The sequence below is a fragment of the Acanthaster planci genome, linkage group LG01, assembly GCF_054643075.1.
Source record: "Acanthaster planci isolate LZ-2023a linkage group LG01, COTS_SCS, whole genome shotgun sequence".
NCBI lineage: Eukaryota > Metazoa > Echinodermata > Asteroidea > Valvatida > Acanthasteridae > Acanthaster > Acanthaster planci.
The window spans coordinates 28,889,315-28,895,538 of NC_141777.1; positions in this window are offsets into that span (position 1 = coordinate 28,889,315).

Sequence of the window (6,224 nt, forward strand, 5' to 3'; positions counted from 1 at the left end):
TGTGTCTTTTCAGCTGCAGATGAAAACAGATTTTGTCCAAGTGGGATATGAACACCTTGTTTATATAATTCATCTCTCCACTAGAATTGCCCATTGGATTCATACAAAGTCCCAAAGCTGTTAAGCAGAAATTTTCCTGCATTGGTTTTCACACTACAGAATGATCAAACTAAAGTACTTTATTTCATTTGTTCATTCGTTGTGGGTGTTAAACAGGTAAACGAACAACATTCATATAAAATAGTATATGTCAAATAAATATATATAATATAAATACACACACAAAAATCTCATCACTGCAACTCCTTACTTTAAATCTAATATCAATGAACTAAGAGCCTAAAATTGCAATCAATTTGTGTTTGTGTTATTTGACAAACCATTTTTAAGTGGCAAGCTTGCTTTGTGGTTAAAATGAATCGAGCAAACGTGTTGACTAGGCACTTGCACAATAATTGAGAAAATGGAATCTGCAATCTTGATAACACCATAATGGATGAAACCGAGTTCCAGTGCTATGGCACCAAACGAAAAGAAAACCAAACCATCAGTCGGCGACGTCAAGGCTATCAGCTAGCGCAGGTTGGACGCCAGTCTCAGTCATTTCATTACGACTGACCATGGAGGAATAAAGTCGTAGTTCACAAAATGAGCCTTTTTTCGCCATAGGCTCTGCAGAAAAAGTGACGTTTAACAGGGCATGAACAGGGATTTAACTATAGTTGTGTGCCCATAGAAATGCTGCTCCCTTTCGCCCAGGAGTTCTGTGTTCTCTGTTCGTACCCTGTTAAACGTCATGCAGAGCCTATGGCGAAAAAGGCTCATGGGGGGGGGGGGTTCGTGGTAGCGGGGCCGACCCGGACCCCACTTTTCGTGGTAGCGGGGCGGACGTCGGACCCCACAGTTCTGGGGGAAGTACGGTCAGGGAGTCCCACCTGGGCTAGGCTGAGTATCAGCTAACACTTATTGGAGTCACTCAGGCTGTGTATACTGAGACCTTCCTGATGTTAACAAACCTTGATTTACTGAAGAAACAACAAATGAACAAAGTCAGAAAATCTAAGAGAAAATGACCATCGAAGTCGCACCCCTGTATATTTTTAATGGCCCGCTCACACTACTTGCAGCCAAGGCCATTTGTGCGCGTGCGTGCATACGAGTCCAACAAACATGATAAAAACTTTCCTTTACAAGATAGTAAAATGTCCTTACGACAAAAGTCCCCCCCCCCGGTTAACTGATGCTATCTACAACCCTATTAGACGCAAAACCATCTGTATAGGAACCTTTTGAGAAACCCAACTTAAAAACAACCAATTTATATATACTCTTCAAAGCCTGTGAGAAATAAACTTAATTCCCTGATTAAGGTTGCTAGGAAAGACTATCTACACAAAATCTTTCACGCCATTGGCAATATTCAGGGAACCTGGGAAGCGATTAATTCCATACTGAAAGGACACTAACAACTTGAAACCACTTCCTATTTTTTTCCAGGATGGGGCTGTAATTAATGATAACAGAGACATTGTCGAGGCGTTTAATAACTGCTTTGTCAATATTGGAAGTAGCCTCTCCAGCGAGCTTCCACCTGCCAGCACTTCCTTTGATTCTTTTCTAAGTAACCAAAACTCAAACTCGCTGTTTTTCACACCTATTATCCAAAAAGAGGTTGCTGATTGTATAGGAAAATGTCCTTCTGGGAAGGTCCCCAGTTGGGATGATCTTAAAGTCCCTTTGTCATCAAGCAAGCAAGGAATGCACTTGCTAAGCCCTTGACTGATATCTTTAACAAGTGTCTAACAGCTGGAGTGTTTCCTGATCATCTAAAAATAGCCAAAGTAATACCGATTTACAAAAAAATTGTAAGCACGATGTAACTACAGACCTATTTCTGTCCAATCTACATTTTCAAAATTGTTTGAAAAGCTTGTTTATCACAGATTAATATCTTTCATCAGTAAACATGACTTTTTTTCTGAATCACAATGCGAATTCGGACAAAAACGCTCTACTGAACTGGCGATATCGTATGTTGTTAGTAGATTATGTAATGCGATTGACAAACAGAATGTCTCCATTGGTGTATTTCTAGACTTATCAAAAGCTTTTGACACTGTCAATCATAATAGTTTAATTAAAAAATTAGAGCATTATGATATCCGTGGTACAGCGCTGGACCTATCAAAAAGTTATCTCTGTAATAGAGAGCAGTACGTATCGTTTAAATCTGTGAATTCCAGCAGTCTAGGAATCACATGTGGGGTGCCACAAGGTTCTGTATTGGGTCCATTGCTATTGTTACTTTTAATACATCAATAATAAATGCAGTACCTCAAAGAGTACAACATTTTGTTCATTTGCCGATGATACGAGTTTGTTGTATACACACAATAATGTAGCAATTTGTAGCAAAACCTTAATTTGGAACTTGCTAAAATCAATGAGTGTTTTTTAGCAAACAAACTTTGTATTAATGCCCTCAAATCACATTACATAATATTTTGTTCAAATCAATTTAAGTGTACACAAAATGCTCATTTGATCTTTAAAAATCCGAGGTTGACCCGGGTTAAAAGTACAAAATTTCTGGGTGTAACCCTGGATGAAAATCTTACTGGAAATTTTGTACTTATGATATCGATGAGGTAGCTAAATCCAAGAATATAGACATTATGAATCGCTCAATGTTTTACTTCCTGATAAAGTTTTATTAACATTGTATAATTCCTTAGTTTTACCTTATTTGAATTACGCTATTATTACCTGGGGCAGCTCGCCATCTCAATGTAACATTACTTTACAAAAGCGAGCGGTTCGTTTAATTACAAATGCCGGTCACCATGATCATTCTGCACCGTTGTTTTCTAAATTAAATCTTTTACCACCTGAATCTAGCGAAGTTTATGTACAAATTAAGGCATGGCCTACTCCCTCCTTGTCTTAAAGCCTGTTTTACCTTGAAATCAACCATCCACGATTACAGTACACGAAGTAGTTCAAAGGGAAACTTGTACGTCCAGTTTAGCAGGACGTCGATATCTAAAAAATAATGTCATTCACCAAGGTATACAGTATCGGAATCTTTTTCAAGATGTATTTTTGCGTTGGGGAGATGTTAATTATATATAACAGGTTTTGACTCGGACCACAGGGCAAAACCTGTTATATATAATTAACATCTCCCCAACGCAAAAATACATCTTGAAAATAGTTCGCGGTACCCGCTGCTTCATTTGACTCAGACCGGCCAGCCGACCCCGGCAAGCCGACCCCGGCAAGCTCGGTGGTCGAGTGGTTAAGACATCGGCACTAGTAAGCAGGAGGTCGTGGGTTCGAGTCCCACCCGAGTAAGCTTGTGAGGTTTTTTTTCGCAAGCTCTCGGACAAGCACTGAGCATACGGTGCTTATTAATATTCGTTGGGTAAGGGCAAAACCTGTTATATATAATTAGTATCGGAATCGCTGTTTTCCAGCATTGGAACGAGGTGAAGGGCAAGATTTTTGCATGTTTGAATGTATTCACATCCTTCTTTTAAATGTAAACTTCATACATCTGACGTTCTGGTCCCACTGTGTCCCACAAGCTAAGTCCAGTTCGTAAGTGTGACGTCACTTCAGTTTAAACCACGCCCACTGCACATGCACTACACATAGAGTTACATGCATTGATCACCGTTTACATGGAACCGGAAGTTAACGCGCAACTTCAGCGATTGTCCAATGAGAGCCTGCAAATCATGGTGCGTCCGCCTTTGTGACGAAGTTTCTTGCTTGCCTTTTTGTGGGGCGGTAGTTACGTTTAGGGTGTATAGCACTAAAGGGGCGGGGACAGAGGAGAGGGACCCCTCACGGCTCAATCGACAGGAGCATCTGCCACCAAGTACTCTTGTCTAACCATCAACCGAAGAGGATGACCAGGTTAATTAATTACTGAAGAAAGGCCTCCTCCGGTCCTGAACAGGCGGAGACACAGATGCAGCGACTGATGCTGCCCCCGACGAGCAGAATGGTGGAGATACGGGGTCTAGCTCGTAAGGCCAATGAAGGATGAAGCAACCACACCCCCAAAGAGTCACCCAACGGTGAAAAGAAGATTGTTGGCCCAGTCGTAATTGCCCCCACTTAAATCCAATTCCAACTTGTTTCTTTCTTATTGTGCAACGGCTCCAGTGGCTTGCCTACAGCCGATAAAGTATACCTGCAGAGGCACCAGAAGATTGCGAGTGCGGCGTCCTACCTTTAACTTGCCCTCTTGATTGCCGTTTCTTTGAGTGCAAACCTTTACACCAAGCAAGAAATGGGACGCAGTGGTACCCCCGGCCCCCCACACGTCCAATCTCTATACACACCCAAGAGTTATGTTATACCTAACACATCCCCCTAGATGTCTGTAAAGATTTCCTAAGATTCCGATCAAACAATGACCAACACAAAGATTGGGGCGCTCTCCGTCCCATATCTTGCTTCATATTCTAAGGTGGGTCCATACAAGCCTGTTTTTGGTGTAGTTGATCAATAATTATTGTGATTATCCTAGAACCCTGTTGAAAAACCTCCCACCAGCCTGTCGCCTCTTCCAGTGAGGGTGTGCTTGAAGAAGGACGGAAACCACAGACGTGCGCTTATATGTCTGTGACGGAGACACGGTACCTGATCGCAGAAACGACTGGTGCGATACGAGCATTGAGCGAGAGCATGCTCTTATCTTGCGTCGAGATGACAGAAAGGTCAACATATTCCGTTCGATGTAATCTGAGATTGACTGATGTGCATGCAACATTTTCCTGTATCTTGAGAATCAAGAGGAATAGGCATAAAGCAGCCAAAGAGCCACGGAAATCTTGACAGTGGGACCAACAAATGGAACTTACCATTTCCCAGTGATAAAGTAGCAATAAACCTTTTCTTTTCGTTTGTAGCGGATATTGTGTGCCGTATTGTATATGGTCTACCAAAGTTTGAAAAAAGGTCATTTTGGCTTGCAACAGGGATTTGTTTGTTTATTTGGTTTTGAATTCGTAAAAGTGCACGTTATTACTTTGTCCATGTGGTAAGCTATTTTAACTTTTGATAACTTTTGATTTTGATGTGAAAGTGTGAGACGTTTATAGTTTGTGAACTATTATGAAATTGTTTTTGTACTGGCGGCCAGGCATGGGTCATTGGTGAAAAATTTATTTCGTTGTTTGACTTGAACTACTGAGTGTCAAGCGTCCAAATCAGCGACAAAAAGAAAGGATTGCAATACCTGTTTAGCACTACCTCGACATATTTTCATAGCCAAACTGAGCCTGGAATAGTCCAGAGAAGAATAATTCCTTCTTGACGTTAATTTTCGTAATTTGACAATGGCATACTATTGTTAGAATTCAAGTTTTTTTTACAGGGGTGTCAAAACCATAAGCAGCAAACTTTCTAACCATTTACGGTGATACGAGGTCCATTATTCAGAAGTGTATTTTCAAAGAAACTGTTGATTTTTATCCCCTTTCTTTCACATCGCCCTTATTTTTTCCAGAGGGCAACCCCCCCGTGATGTCCATTGTCTTGACCAGATTTAAGAGGACGGCACACAACTAAAAATCTAACTTCTTAGTTAGGTTTCGCCCTGTGAAGGAAATTCAAAGCATTGCGGGAAATGTACTGTTATGATCATGGGTTTTAATCGGAGCCTCTCTGTAAGAAAATCTGAAAGTGAGATCCCAGAAACAATTCTCTTCAGAAATCTTGGACAGGACAATTTTGCCGTGGGAGCGAAAGATTAATGCCATGGCAACCTGCTCAGTGATTTCTCAAGCTAGTCTCATTAGCCGAGGCAGAATGCTGAAATTAGTATCACGAATATCCATGATTCCTACAGCGCTATGCTTCTTGAATTGTTGGTAATGTAAATACATAATGTATTAAGAAGCACATAATATACCCATTCTTTGATCTATGATATAACAGAATAAACAGGCATACACAAAAAGCCGGGAATAAATTATGCACTTACACCAATCCACGCACGTGTATGTAACAGTGTTGCGCCGTCGAGCTGTACTGTACATGTACTGTACATACATGTACATGTACATGTACTACATCCAGTTGTGATGCGCGCGCATATACGAAGGCAGATGACTGATAAGGCCGGAAGTGAGTGGGAATAATGCTCGAAGCACGAAGGTCGTTCTGTGTCCCGTACAGCCGTCTAAGTGCGTTGCAGACACACTAACCAA